General features: G+C 35.7%; 1 protein-coding gene across 2 annotated transcripts in view; it reads right to left on the reverse strand.

The window, feature by feature from the left end:
* The window catches only part of SLC38A4 (solute carrier family 38, member 4), a 60,019-nt gene extending 44,289 nt beyond the window's left edge, over positions 1-15,730 (reverse strand). The window contains exons 1-2 of one of the 2 annotated variants that reach the window (XM_011975316.1): positions 15,636-15,718; positions 13,971-14,050 (exon numbers count right to left, since the gene is read on the reverse strand). The gene's annotated coding sequence lies outside the window, so the exon portion shown is untranslated. Of the gene's footprint in view, positions 1-13,970; positions 14,051-15,635 lie in introns of both variants that reach the window. The other variant, XM_011975314.1, reaches the window with a different exon arrangement.
* Positions 15,731-16,717: the final 987 nt, after the last annotated feature.

Raw genomic sequence — 16,717 nt, forward strand, 5'->3', positions numbered from 1 at the left:
CTCATAAGTGGGAGTTGAATAATGAGAATACATGGACATAGGGAGGAGAACATCACACACCAGGGCCCGTCGAGGGGTAGGGGACTAGGGGAGGGATAATTACATTAGGAGAAATACCTAATGTAGGTGACAGGTTGATGGGTGTGGCAAACCACCATGGCATGTGTATACCTATGTAACAAAACTGCACATTCTCCACATGTACCCCAGAACTTAAAGTATAATATAAATAAAAAATAAATAAATAAATAAATAAAATAAAAATTATGTACACAACATATAAAATAGATGCAAAGAGAAATCGTGTATATCAAAATGTCAATCGTGGTTATTTCCAAAATGTGGAAATATAGATAGTGTTTAGTTTATTTCATCTATATTAGCCGGCTAACCTTTAAAAAATACGGATTACTTTTATTATCAAAAAAGAATAAACAGAATTAGAAACAAAAGTAACAAAACAAAGAGTTCCTATTTTAGGTTTTTCAACAATTGTTAATCAAAGTTTGGGCATTAGCCACTAGCTAAATCTCTATTTTGGGGTACTTAACCAGCAAACAATCAACTCCCTTAAAAAGTCTTTGATTCTGAATGGGCATTTATGAGCTATTTAGAATCTAGATAAAATTATATATCTCCAGTTTGTTCTGAAAGAATGGAAAAAATCGATTGTTTTTTCCCCATCTGCAAGAGATATTCTAAATAGATCTCAAAATATTGTTGAGAAAAATGGGCATATAATATTTTTTACAATGCTGTGAGATAATCAATTTCTATTATGGCAGAATAAAGAATCATCTCATTCATTCAATGAATATTACTGAACACCTACATGTGCCAGATTTTATACTAGGAGGTAAGGCAAAGAGACAATTAAAAATTAAAAGACCCAATCTCTCCTCTCAAGACCTGGTCTTTCAAGTGAATTCATTTCTTATGTAGGTCATAATGATGTAACAGGATGCACAAAATGTCCATGGCATCTGAGGGGTAGGAGAAGTGTGGTACCCAACTCAGCTTGCAAGGGGCAGAGAAGCTTCTGGAGGAAGTGACAGCTGGGCTAAAGCCGAAAGAACAAATAGAAGGTTGGCAGGAGAAATGCGATGGGGAGCAGACTGCAGGCAGAGCAGATAGCACAAGCAAAGGCAAGGAGGCAAGAAGCAGTTCCTGGCAGCTGGGTGTTTCTGAAAGAATGGAAAACACCACTGGAAAGGTCACTGCAGGGATCACAGAGGGCTGTGGATACCATGTCTTTTCTTTGTTATGTTTAATTCATATGAGTTCATAAAAGAAGTCCAGCTCAGCAGTTCCACATAGAGCTTGAGATTTCAGATATTTGAAGAAAATGTGTTTTGTTGAAATTGTGATAATAAAGGTTACTACTAACAGTAAAAACCACCTGGGTAGCATGAGGCAATCCTTCCTACGTTGCATCCCTAGAGAGTTTATGTGGACCTGGGCTTCTGCTTTGTGTTTGGACCATCAGGATTGTTGTATTAGACTAAGAACAGAAAAGCTTAGGTTCATGAAGTATTTTGTTTCAAATGATGTAAACTATGTCAAAAAATAGTTAATTGCAAGTTTTACAGGAGTTGAATCTTTAACTATAGAAATCCTGACTCTTCCTTCCTAGATATTTGAAGTTGATTTTTTAAGTTAGACTCTAAAATTCCACATATTTCAATTTGTCTTAATTATTTTAAAATCTACTTAGGTGAAGATCAATACTTGTTAATTATATATGAGCAATTTTCCAGTAATATTAATATCTTAATTTGCAAGCATTTATATTCCTTAATTATTTCTTAATAGGGTCTTGTATAGTGTTATAAGTAACAATTGAAAGATTGATTCGTGCTTATTTGGATGGGTAGTCTGATTTTTACATGTGAATAAGACAATCTTACTGACTTAAATAGTTTTGCTTGCATCTTTTCTTTCTCTTTAAATTAAAGGCTGATGGCATTTCGTTTGATGTTTACTTAAGACTTTCAGCATTAGCTTTTCTGAGGAATCCTGAGAGGAGCTTCACTGTTTTTGTCTTGAAACTTTCTGTTTATCCCTTTTTATCTACATGAGAAGTCTTCTGACACCCGATGAAAGTCTTCTCTTGTTCTGAACAATGTTCTCTTCTGTTACGCTAACACTCAGTGCTGGACTTTGATTCAGAAGATCTGGGTCCTAATTCTGACTCCATTAATTACTAGCTGTACTATCAACAACTTGGTAAACTCTATGAGCTTTTTCTCATTTATAAAATAGTACATAGTTCCTAGGGTGACAACAGAACTATTGGTGGCAACAGATAAAATGTACACATTTTTTTTTATTTTAGTAAATTAAAACAAGGAATTTTACAAACCTAATAAACTATAAACATGACTGGAGTTCAAACTAGCCAAATTTCTTTCTCCCTGTGGAACTCTTTTTTGCCATTGTTTGGATTAAAAACCTTAGCAATGTCAGTAAGTAGTAACTACACTTAAAAAGAGGTCAGAGAAATATCAAAGTGGTCATCCAAAAGAAATATTGAACATAAAATTCTGACATGTTGATATGAAATCTCAATTCTGAATGTTTCAATTTCACTAATTCCCCTTGCAAAATTTTCACCAAATGTGAATTGGAATGAGCTGTCTTTAGTATTTTTTTAAATTCCCTTTCCCGTTTTTAATCAATTAGTCAATTAACCAATTATTCCATCAGTGAGTAATCTTTGAATATCTATTATGCACCCAGAATGGTTGACATCAGTGTCTCCATGTCTTTTGGCTTTCCTTCTGCCTCCTCACATTGGCCCCGTTTTATTCTGACAGACCATAAGCCTTAAGATAACCCGGGCGCTTTAAAGCTGAGCTGATATTCACAAGAGTTCTGTTGACATATACATATGCATATTAATTTATTAATTATATCTTATATAAACAAAGACATCTGCATACCTATATATGTGTTTGTATTTATATTTATTACAAAACACAGTCCTTTATTTTCTGTTCAGATGAGCTCAGCTTTCATCCTGTGTTCAGATGCTATGTTCCTCTTAGTTCGTTATTGTTTTCTCACTGTAATTCCAAACTCTTTTTCTCAAATATGATCTGCCCAGTGAAATGGAGAACACATTGACTCTGGAGTTCAAACTCAAGGACTCGGATCCAATCGCCACTCTGCCGCCTAGGAGCTGAGAGACTTTAGATAAGTCAAGTTAACCCCTTCCTCCTTTGTGTTGCTTGTGCCTCTTGCAAGCCTCACTGTTGAGCTTAAGGGCTGCACTGTAAAACGTTTGTTTACATGTCTGCCCTTCTTGACTCTGAAGTCTTCAAACACAGACACTGTGTCTTATTCAGCACAGCACAGAGTTAAATAGTACAGATTCTGGAGCCCCACTGCCTAGACTTAAATCGGACTTCTGTCTTTTATCCTGTCTGACTTTGGGCAAGTTATTTGCCATTTCTGCGCCTCAGTTTCCTCATCTACAAGAAGGAAATAATAATAGTGCCTACCTCACACTGCTGTTATGAGGATTAAGTAAGTTAATATTTGTAGAGCATTGAGAAGAGCATCTGGCACACAGTGAACATTTGTGAGTATTTGTTATATATGCATATTTAAAGAATTGTCTCCATCTTCAATACCTAATATGATATCTACTTAATAAGTCTTTTTTGAATCAGTAAAGTTATGCAAATATTCTGGAACTCAGTTTTCTCTTTAATACTGGGTCTAATGGAAACTTAGACAAGGTTACTGTGAGGGTTAAATGAGGTATTGGATATATAGCATTATAAGCATACAAGGTATTTCTATTGTTCTTTGTTTACAAAAGTGAAACATTAGCAAAATTGATTATAGAATTAAATTAGCTTCAACACTTTTTCCTTTGAAAGTGTATTGTTACTGTGTATAAGACTATTATTTCACTTGTTATACTATTGATTAGCACTGTGGAAAAGGTAAAAAATGTGAGGTTTTGACTCTGACCCCTGGAATCTCTGAAAACAACCTCATAACAAGGCACAGTTTGCAATATGTGTTTGTTTAATATTAACCAACCTGTGAAGCTGAACAGCCCCATGGTACATATTTACCCCTGAACCTGTCATCAGAGCCAGTGTTTAAACATGCAAGTGTACTAGCAGATTTTGGGGGGTTGGCTGGCTTTGCTTTGGGTTAATCTTTTTTGTAAGACAGATAAAATATGAAGACCAAAGATGTACCATGACACACTTTCCAAATGCCAAAGTAAGTGACCTACATTTCACTTACACTGTACCATTTGATGTTGCTGAGCATTTTAGTACTAATTGCCAAAACAGCTAGCCACACAGTTTTGGTCTAATCACATTCAGTAGAACCAAATATAAGACACTTTTAATCATTATGAATCAGTGTATGGATTAACTAGCAGCACGAATGGATGACTGGCTCTCTTTGAGGCAGTTTCTTGATCAAACAAGACCACATACTTGTCTTGGGACAAGATACATGGGAATCTCCCATCTTTACATCTCTTAAATTCAAGGCAGTCTTGCAAGCATGCATACATGCTACTTCTCATTAATTTGAGGTTAACCTGGCTAAGAGTGCTTAGAATTTGAGTTGAAGACTAAAAGGTTGTGGTGTCAAATACTTTATTGGGTCCAGTTTCACTCATTCTTTGATATTTAGAAATGAGGAGTTTTATTCATTTCAGTGTGCAGAAATAGATCATGTACCATGGCTTTGTGGCACGTGAGTTTTCACCTAAAACGCTTAAGAAACAATTTTCTTCCAAAGCTTTGCATTATCTCATGTAATCACAGTTATTCTATGTTATGGCTGCTAAAATTATTTGAGAATAATTGAATAGAAGATCTATATGAGATAGTATACTGTATTAACCAGATTTTTGGTCAAAATGACTTTTCAAGGATTAAAAATGGCTGATACACACACAAACACACACACACACACACACACATATATATAGAGAGAGAGAGAGAATATGAATCATATTGAGATGGCCTTCCTTTTATTTCTTGAGTAGATTGGTAAATTAAGACCATTTTCTGCTTGTTATTCAACTCATCCCTCTCTTCCTCTCTTCCATCCCTCCCTTTCTTCCTTTTTTATTTTTGCACAGAGCAGTAGCTTAGTGAAGAAGGCATGTGTCTTCTTTATTTACTTTTCTTCAATGAGATAATTTACAGCCTTAGAACATGGCCTGGGATAGAGTAAGAGCTAAATACATATTAGTTGCTGTTGTTGTTGGCTGTATGTTTTTAAATCAGTGGGCTCCATAAAATAGCCTAGGCACACAATATGTTTATGGGAATCTATTCATAAAATAATCTATAAGCAGTAGATTATTTTGAATTCAACATAATAATCAATATTAAATAACTAAACTCCAATTCAAAAATTTAATTCTGTATTTCTTGGCTGAAAATCAGATGACAAATTTAATTCATAGGCCTCCTGGCAAACATTTCAGGAATGGTTCCCAATTTTTGTTATTAATAATATTAATAGGTACCCAGGAGAGATGGCTTCCTTTAGTGGGTTCCTTAAAATATCCAGCCACTTGGGCATTAGCATTCCTTGTCTTGTGTTAACTTGTTAAGGAGTTAACATTTCACACATAGGAGGCCCTGAAAAAATATATATTTAAAGAGAAAGGCTGACATGGTCTTAATTCCTCCAGCACTGCAGCAACATCTGTTAACTGTGGTCTGACATTTAATAAAATATATGGATTTGCCATAGCAACGTCTGCAACACAAAGCATATATGTGTTTCTAAGATAAGGAGAACTTTTTCTTTTAAAGAAACATACAAAAATCTGTTAGTGATAGGTACCAATGAGATATTCTGCAAAATAGAAATATGTATAGCAGCAATATTTTAATATGAGACCATAGAATACTTCTAAACCTTTTACTTAGAAAATGTCTAAGTTACTTATTACTATTATTTTACAAAAGGAATCTTAAAGGGTGATATTTAGATGCATAATATTGACTCTGGCGAAAAAAACACAAAACCATACATGTAAGAATTTGGGGTCATGACTGTCACTTTGGACAAAGCATAATACATAAATATAATGTCTTTATTTTATTTTGCCTGACACTTTCTGTATGTCTGAAGTATAATTTGTGAAAAGTGAACCTCAAAAAACTTTAAAAAACAGACAAACAAAAAACATTCTATACCTATTTCTAAACTACATGTGTAAAATGTTACTTCAATTTTTATAGATATAAAAATATGGGCAGCTTATTAGGCCTTCTTTTGGCCTCAATCAGCATATTTGGTGGCCTAAACCCTGTAGTGAATTTGAAGCCTACCACGCTTAACTATTTCCCCACCTTCCCTATTTAAAAGGTGTGCACTCATTTATTTTTTTCTCAGTTAATTCTAGTGGAGAATAAAGGAGTAATAAAAATGAAATCACATGGACTATTGAACAGTTTTCTAATTTTTTTTGCAAAACAAAATAATTATAATGGTAGAAACTCAGAAACATATGCATATATATTAGTCTTACTGAGAGAATTACAAAGGGGCACCAAATAGGCTTTTAATTTCAATTCTGATCCAAAAATTTAGAAAGTAACCATATAGAAAGCAACAATCCAGAGGCACTGGGAGATCTTGGCATAGAATAACCTCTTACCCAGTTGAGGGAATCAAATTCCTGAAAAGTCCATGACCGGAAAATTTCAGGTTGAGTAGCTTAATAGCTTAAAGGGAAGATATGGTTTACACAGTTGGGGCCAGGCTTGTGTATATCTGTAAAACATTTTCACACAAATAGAAGTTTAAAAAAAAATAACCAATGATATTTTTACATAGTTTTAAGTGACAATAATAAATACAATTAAATTTTGAGTTCTCACCTTTTGCTCACTAAAAAAGTTTCTAGAGTGGTTCTGTACAAGAGTTCCAACAACTGCAAACTCATACTACTTTGTTGTAGATAAACACATACCAGGGGACATGTTTGGCCTTTTTCTATCAAGACATCCAATGCCTTTTTGATTTTATGGATTAGAGGAATTATCTCCTGCTTGCTAACCCCAGTGTTGATCCAGGAACAGGACTCACTTAGATGCTTGACAAGGAGAAACTTCTGATAACTTTAACTGACCTAATTGACCTACTAGGTCTAGATGAGTAGATATTTCTCAAACTTGTTCCTCTGCCTCTCAAAGCAGAGGTTTTTAACCTGGTGCATGAAAACGATATCACAAGGCACAAATTGCCAACCCTTCTTGCACTTATTGTTGTTGCCTCCCCTCAAACCAAAACCCAGTTCTAAGGCCTTACCTGAAGCCCCAGGAGCCTCTTATGTCTTCTAAGTCTTTAGACAAAAGGATCTCCTCTCACTGTGCTTCCATTTATATTCCCTTTCTATCAGTGAGCCCCTGGTCCTTACTCTTTTTCTCTTATTCTCAATCAGACTGACTGGTATTTGCATATATGATGTTAAATTCATGCAACTTCATAAAAGATACATTGAAGCAAATTCATACTATGATTTTTGCATAGCTGATTGCAGTTAAAATTAATTCCTATTGGTAAAATTACTTAGATATACTAATAAAGTAATAGAAAATTATTATTAACAAAAGTTATATGTTCTTTAAAAATATTTTCTAGTATAGGTGAATAGTGTAAGCATAAAGTGTTAAATTCTCTTATTTTTTCAAGAGTTGAATATAATAGAGAGAAATAATACTAAAGTGAGAAGATGACAGACTTTTGTAAAAGTTTTCTTTTGACTTTCGCCTTGGGAAAATAAGACCTGCATGTTCATCTGTCATTGTAGTAGGGAGATCATGTAAGTGTGACCTTCATAATCCATGCTAGCATTTGTTTCTTATGAGATAATCCAGTGGTTTGTGTCTTGCTGTCTCTCGTCTTCTGGGAGTATTCTGTAAACTACTGGTAAGTTACTGGGGCAGGTCAATGAGCTCTGCCACACTAGAGTCTTAAGAGAAGCAGCTTAGACAAAACCTATGAACCACTTCTATATGAGTCATATTTTCATTCATTCCAAACCAGTTCCCTGTTTTATTTAAATGTTATTTATATGCTGATTATTTTAGCTAGATCAGATTTGCAGAATGAGAAAAGCAAGTAAATTGTTCCTTAAACATGATTTTTTCATGATCCTTGGCAAAAGTATTATAATCTAGACCCCAAAATGAAATGTCTGATTACTTAGTTTTGGTAATATAGTACAACTCATTTTTGCTTCTTTATTATGGGAAAAAATTTAAATTTAAACATAAGTAGATGGAATAATATAAGGAACCCTCAGCTGGCATTATCCAATATCAACTGTGGCCAGTCATTGCATCTAAACCACTGTGCCCCGGGGCTCTCCCATTATTTTAAGGTAAATCCCAGGTACATAATTATGTAACAAATATTTCTATGTATATCAGTAATCGAAAAATACTTTTAAAATGTAGCCATGTGAGACAATTTTAAAAATCAAAACAACACCTAGTGTTTACTGGTTATATCTTGCAGTCTTACAGAAAGCTGAGCAAGTGCCTCTGGGTGAGTAGATGAGCACACATTTTGAAACCTGGCTGAAAGGACACTCCAAAAAGGCTAAGTTCTTTCAGGAAGAAATGTTAGGTAAATCATGGGTATTAAAGTGAAATTGATCAAAATTAGGCAACATATAGCCTGGAGGATCCTCAGGGCAACAGAAAAAGAAATGACAAGTTGAAATTTAAAAAAAAGGGGAATCAATTTTATGTGGGTTAGACTGAAGAAGGCAGAATTTTGGAGTTTGAGAATGACATTTTAAAAGTCATGTAAATCAACACAATTCAGTATATGGGTAATTCTGTAGGACAAATAACTAGATTTCATCATCAAATAAATTGCAAGATGTGGAAAAAAAGACATGAGAGGTTATTGACTCTAAGGACTGAAAGAGACTTAAAAGACTTAACAACCAATGAGAGTGGGAACCCTGTTTGGATTCTGATTCAAACTAAGTGGAGGGAGGGAGGGAGAGAGAGAGAGAGAGAGAGAGAAAGAATATGAGAAATAAATGAACACTGCATGAATACTGATAATATTAAGAAAATGTTGGTTTGATGAATATAGTAATTACTCAGATTTGATCATTACACATTATATATATCAATATATCACTCTGTACCAATTATTAAATACCAATTAAAAATTAAAATAAGAAAATAAATGTTGGTTATATTTAAGATGTGATGGTATTTTAGTTATTCTTAAAGACTTATCTTCTTGAGATACATAGTGATCATTCATGGATCAGATTATATGATGACTTAGATCGGCTTGGAAATAATTTAGTAGTGATTGTGATGGGGTAGCAGAGCACAAAAGATATGAGTATAGATAAACTACAACAGACAAGTATTGATTATTGTTGAAACCAAGTGAAGCTGGAGATTCATTACACTATTCTCTGTACTTGGGAATGTTGAAAACTTTCCCAATTGAAAAGATTCGTGTAAATTTCCTAGTTTGGAAATACCAAACATAGTTTTCTTGGTAGTTCCCCCAGAAGTTGAAGAAAGAAGACACTATAAATCCCTTCAGTCAACCAGAAGTATTAATTAACTAGCACTTTTGAGTTATGCCATTATAGATGAAGTTTATAGTGATGACTCTGAAACATTGAAAAGTTAAATTATATGCAATAAAATTTTGATTTTAAAGTGGGCCTCATGTGTTGTTTTAACAGCTTTATTGAGGTATGACTGACAAATCATACATACTTAATGTATACAATGATAAGTTTGGACATGTCTATACACCTGTGAAACTGTCACCATGATCAATGTAATAGATACATCCATCACCTCCAAAAGTTTCTTTGTGTCCTTTTGTTTACTTTTGTTTGTGGTAAGAACACTTTACATGAAATCTACTCTACTAACAACACTTTAGTGCCTAATGATAAGTATTATGCTATACAGCCAATCTCTAGAACTAACCCATCTTGCATAACTGAAACTTTATGCCAATTTAACTGCAACTCTGCATTCCCCACTTCTTCCAGCCCCTGGTAACCACCAGTCTATTTTCTGCTTCTGAGTTTGACTACTCTAGCTGCTTCACATTAAGTGGAGTCGTGCAGGATTCGTCCTTCTGTGACTGGCTTATTTCACTTAGCACATTGTTCTCTAGGTTCATCCATGTTGTCACAAATAGCAGGATTTCCTTCTTTATCAAGGCTGAGTAATATTTCATTTTATGGATACACCACATTTTCTTTATCTATTCATCTGTCAGTGGACATTTGGGTTGTTTCAATAACTCGGCTATTGTGAATAGTGCAGCAATGAACATGGGAGTGCAAGTATCGCTCTGAGATTTTGATTTCAATTATTTTGGATATATACCCAGAAAGTGGGATTGTTGGATCATATTGTTGGTTCTATTTTTAATTTTTTTAGGAAACTCCATACTGTTTTCCATATTGCCTGTACTAATTTATATCCACACCAACAGTGTACAAGAGTTCCCTTTTCTCCACATGCTTGCTAACATTTGCTATCTTTTGTGTTTTTGATGATAGCCATACTAATGTGTGTGTGGTGATATTTCATTGTGATTTTAATTTGCATTTCTTTATGACTACTGATGTTGAGCATCTTTTCATATACGTGTTGGTCATTTGTATGTCTTTTTGAATAAATGTCTATTCAAGTCCTTTGATCCTTTTTTAAAATCATGTTATTTGTTATGCAGGTCTGTTCCTTATATATTTTGGATATTCAATTCGTCAGACACATGGTTTGCAAATACTTTCTCCCATTCCATAGGTTGCCTTTTCATCCTATTGATTATTTCCTTTGCTGTGCAGAAACCTTTTAGTTTGATGTAGTATTGTGTGTCTATTTGTGCTTTGTTGCCTGTGCTTTTGGTGTCATATCCAATAAATCACTACTAAGACCAACGTTAAAAAGTTTTTCCCTATATTTTCTTCTAGGAGTTTTATGGTTTCCAGTCTTACATTCAAGTTTTTAATCCATTTTTAGTTTTTTGTTGTTTGTTTAAGTTGTAAGATAAAGATGAAGAGGCCTTCTTTTCCCTATTGTGTGCTCTTGGGACCCCTGTTGAAGATCAGTTGACCATATATGGGTGGGCTTAATTCCAGGCTCTCTATGCCATTCTATTGATCTATCACTCTCTTTATACCAATACCATACTGCTTTTGTTGTTTTGTTTGTTTTTTGGTACCATATTGTTTCAGTTACTATAGCTTTGTAATGTATTTTGAAGTCAGGAAGTATGATGGCTCCAGCTTTGTTCTTTCATAAAATCACTTTGGCTATTTTGAGTCTTTCATGGTTCCATATAAATTTTACGATTATTTTTCCTATTTCTGTAAAAAAATGCCATTGGGATTTTGATGAGGACAGCATTGAATTTGTTGCTCACCGTGGATAGTATGGGCATTTTAACAATGTTAAGTCTTCCATTCCATTAACCCAAGAAGTATTTCCATTTATTTGCTTCTTTAATTTCTTTCATTGACCTTTTATAGTTTTCAGTATACAGGACTTTTACCTCTTTAATTACATTCATTCCTAAGTATTTTATTATTTTTGATGTTACTATAAATGTGATTGTTTTGTTAATTTCCTTTCAGAATAGTTCATTGTCAACATATAGAAATCTAACTGATTTTGCATGTTGATTTTGTATCCTGCAACTTTACTGAATTTGCTTACTAGATTCAAGAGTTTATTGTGGAGTCTTTAGGATTCTTCTACGTGTAAGATCATGAAATGTACGCATACGAAATGTGCATGTATGCACCACACCCCTTAATTAGTTTTTTTGACATCTTTGGGAGGGTGTTATTTTGACACACATGTACACATAGGGTTCCAATCACTTAACAAAGGGTAATTATTTAAGATACAGTCACAGGAATAGAATAAAGCTAGAATCTCTTACCAAAAATAAAATCTGCCAAACATACATATTTTTATGAGACCTAAGAAGGGAAAACTCCTATTTGTGTCTATCTCAGCGAGTGGGCAACTGGAGATTCTCTCTTCCTAGTTGATAGGCGTAAAGCCTACCCCTTCTTATGACAGCAATTAGGGTTGAGAGACAACTTCCTCAAAGACCAAAGCTAATAAGGTCCTGGCATGATGACTGAACCAAAACTCACAACCCACTGTCTAACTTCTGAGCCCAGCTCCTAAGACAGTCCATTACCATTGGGTACCTACTTTATGTTGAACATGATTCATAAGATAGGATCCTTGTCTCCAAGACCTGTGGAACTGAACTGGAGAGCTGGGGCAAATAGAGTAGATTTTGTGTCGGAAGAATGGTGTGACTTCAGAGACAGAAGACTGGATTCCAGGCAGGGGACATGGGATCAGAAGTTTGACCTTGGTAACACCAAACCAGAGTCTACTTCAGCTCAAATAGAACGTTTGTGTAGAGTTCGGTTGAGGTTGATCTTAACTACCAGGTTAAGAAGTTTGAACTTTAAGGAATTTTGGTATAAAGAATAATGGAAAGCATTATATTTGGTTTAATTATTCAATGTGGATACCATGATAATATTATGAAATCGTTTTAAAGTAATCATGCAACATATACAGTTTAACATATAGTTTAAAAGTAATTATACAATGCACATAAGGCATTTCTAGTTTACTTTTTTTCAAAAACTGTATTACTTCTCTTCAAAGAAAAAGCTTTAAAAAAAATTAGAAAACAGCCCTCCCATCCCCCTGTAAAAAACAATGCCTGCAATGTTGAGAATTATAGTAAGCATATTTACATGTCTTATCACACCTACCTAATGACTGTCATCATTAGTCAAATAAGTAAGCAGTTTAAGAGTGGTATACAAAATTCAGGGGGTCTTTTGTTTGGTCTTGTGACTTACAGAGAAGTGTTCATTCCCTCAAGATTATAGGATTAAATTATCTGCCCTGACCACACATAGAGAAGATATGACCCAGAAGGACAACCTGCAAAGTGATGTGAGGTAGCTAATGTTTACTTAAAATAAAACACATTATGAAGACAACACAAATGATTCCATTCCATTTCAAAAGACTCAGAAAAGCAGACTGGCCTATAAAAAGAGTTATAAATTATTTTAGCTATGATGTTTCTTTATGTTGAGACTTTGGAACCACCATTGCCAGCTACACTCCATCCTTTCCCAAGATTGAGGACAAGGAATATGTTTCTGGTAACAGAAATCATTAAAATGGAGTCTCAGGGCAGTGCATTCAGTTAAACTCAAATCTAGTCAGGGCTCCAGACTGAGTGTTTCATTCTGTGAACTGACAATATGTCTCTGAAATTCCAGAATGTGAAATTCTGAAACCTCAAAGGGATGTTTACAAATACTTTCAGATAGTAGTGGATATTTTGTTCTGTCCTCTCTTTGGAGGTGGGAGGAGTTCTCCAATGGGTTCTGACTGAAGGGAAGGATTTAGCCTAAGTCTTCCAGGTACTATTCAGAAGTGATGCATTTCCCTTGGCTAGTTACAGCCTCCAGTTTCCAGGTTTCTCATGCTTGTGAGCATTCAGACAAAGAATAACATTTCATTTTAAAACCTGACTTGAAGGGACCTCTGGGAGGCCTCTTCCCAGCAGCAGATGAGGTGGAGGTCAGAGTAGTGTAACACTGACAGTCTCTGAACCTGAACATCTGCCTTTGATAGTTGCCCTTGGGCTAAAGGCGCTGTTTTGGGCTCTGGGTGACCCCTGTCAAACCCAAGAGCTACTCACTGTCATTTCCAGCCATGCCTCTTTCTCTCAGTTGGCAGTATGTGTCTGAGCATAGATTGGCAGGGAACTTCCAATTGCAGAAGCATTGTTTTGATTCATTTCAAGAACTCTGAAATGTCTTAACTAAGGTAAAGTCACAGATTAGTGCACGGCTGTAGAAATTTTAAAAGGTACTAGATTTTATACCTTATTGTCTAAGTACGTACTTTTTTTCTGTCCTGTTCCTTTTCTCCTTTCCAATCCTCCAGTGTTTTAAATGAAGATGGAGTATATACATCCTTTTGCCCTAACACACACAAATGTCATTTTGAAAATAAAAGTATTCACATTTGTCCTCACACTTTTCTCCTCTCCAAGTGCCCTCAAGTACCTCCTTAATCCCACTGACGTTCCAAGTTTCACGGATTTAAAAAGCAAAGGAAAAAGTGCAGCACTAGATAGAGTCAAACAACAGGAATACTACTCAGCATGAAAAACGACCAAACTATCCATCTACTAAATAACTTGCATGGATCTCAAGAACATCAAACTGAGTGAAAAAAGAAAAAACTCCGTCTCAAAAAGATCACAGGCAGTATGATTCCATTTACATAACAGTTTCAGAACGATGAAAATATAGAGATGGAAAACAAGTGGTTGCCAGGGGTAGCGAGGAGGAGGTGGAGATAATGATAAAGAGGTGAAACAAGGGACATCTGGTGGAAGATACTGGTGGAAGTTCTGCGTCTTGACTGGCCTATAGTGGGTCAGATTGCACAAATCCACATATGTGGCAAAATGGCATAGAAACTATACACACATTATTCCAGTGTCAGCTTCCTGGGTTTAATATTGTACTAAAGTGTGTCAGATGTAACCACTGGAGGTTTGGGAGGCCGAGACAGGCGGATCACAGGGTCAGGAGATCGAGACCACGGTGAAACCCCGTCTCTACTAAAAATACAAAAAAAAAAAAAAAATAGCCGGGCGCGGTGGCGGGTGCTTGTAGTCCCAGCTACTCAGGAGGCTGAGGCGGGAGAATGGCGTGATCCCGGGAGGCGGAGCTTGCAGTGAGCCGAGATCGCGCCACTGCACTCCAGCCAGGGGGACAGAGCAAGACTCCGTCTCAAAAAAAAAAAACAAAAAACAAAAAACAAAAACGAAACAAAACAAAAAAAGATGTAACCACTGGAGGAAACCAGGTGAAAGGTTTAGGTGGTGTCTCTGTGCAACTGGATGCAAATCTATAATTACTTTAATATACAAAGTTTAAATAAATATATAATATATATGTATATATATAATATATATATTTTTATATATTCTTTACAGATGCCTCTGTACAGAAAGAATAATGAAATATAGCATAGTGGCACATGCCAAAAATGTGTCAGATACTTTTTTTAAAGCATACTGTTACTAAAGAATTAGTAAAGTTTTGCTTCAAAAGATAAGGAATAAAACAGTAATGACTGTATTCTCAGGACTGCAATAAAATAACTCTGTTTCCCAGTGTTCTCAACCTTTGGATTGCTTTTCAGGCATTCACAAAGCAAAGTTGGAAACACGAACGCTTTTAGTTAGATCACTTTAACAATAGAGGTCAGTTTGGTCATACGGTTTTAAAGAATATTCTGCATCCATGAAACACATTCCTCCCATTTGGAAAAATTTCAGAAACAAGACTATAGCCTAAATAGCACCATTTGGCATGCACGAAACGCCTCTTAAAAGCAAGGACTGCCACAGCCTCTCTTCTTAACGAATCCCTCCCACCTGCTTGGTTTTTCAGTGCTTTGCGGTATGTCTTTTTCTCTTTCTCCTTCCACCTTCGTCTCACCCGCTCTCCTGGTCCCTCTAACCAAGTTGCCACGCAAAAGCAGCAAGCAGACCTGTGTGAGTGAGGTGTCCCGAGGCGGCAGCCTCCCGCGATCCTCCGTGCACGCCACCACCCGGCTCATGCTCCAGGCGCTGCGCACACCCCAGTGGCTGCCCAGGACGTGTGGTCACTGGAGAGCTCCCAGCCACGCCTCTAGATGCTGCTGGGCGGCCTGCAGGAGTACCAGCACTGCAGACAGAACAGCGACCCATCCCTCTGTAAGCCAAAGTTGCCTGTTGATAAATTGCATCTTTTTTCTTTTTCTTCTTTAACGTTTTTATAGTACCGCGAGTGTACCCAGTGTTATTAAATTACGCCAAAACAAAAAGCAAAGTCCTTGCCCTTAGGAGTATGCAGTGTAAAATGAACAAATGACGCAAGGCAAAATGACAGGACGAACATAGGGTGGGTAGAAAGAGTTATAAATGAAAGGGAAGGTAGAATCAATACGACTTTCACTGGACCAAAAAATGGAAAGGCTGTTAGGGCCCCAAATCCTCATAGCAGATTATAGAAATGAAGAATTGCAATAATATCTATAGTAGCAATCCTACTTTATTGAGCCTTTATGTGCCATGCAGTATCATCATCACAATAATTCTATACCATAGCCGCTATTTTTAAAAGTGTCGGATATGATTCTAAATGTTTTACAAATATTCACTCATGTGATCCTCCTAAAATCCCTGTGACGTAGGAACTCTTGTTTTCCCCATTTCAGAGATGAGTGAAGCAGTAAGGTGGACTGACTTGCTCAAGGTAACTCAGGTGAAAAGGGGGAGAGCCAAAATTGGAAGCCAGGAAGTTGGATGATAGAATCAAGATCTGAGCCCAGGAAGCCCAATTTTATAATGGTATTAGGATTCATATCCACATTGCCTTGCCTACCAAGCTTATACTCTTAATCATGGGCAACCATGCAAATTAAATAAACAATTTAAAATTATTTATATTGACTATAAACAATGCACAAAATCATTTTGCAAAGGCCTTTAATAGGTCCATGAAAAAAGTGTTTATCTGAAGAATATTTTCTGTCAAAAAACAGAGAAAGAAACAGGTTTTCCTTCCTTCATTCATTCATTCAAAAACATG

Source organism: Mandrillus leucophaeus, unplaced genomic scaffold, assembly GCF_000951045.1.
Source record: "Mandrillus leucophaeus isolate KB7577 unplaced genomic scaffold, Mleu.le_1.0 Scaffold1534, whole genome shotgun sequence".
Classification (NCBI taxonomy): domain Eukaryota; kingdom Metazoa; phylum Chordata; class Mammalia; order Primates; family Cercopithecidae; genus Mandrillus; species Mandrillus leucophaeus.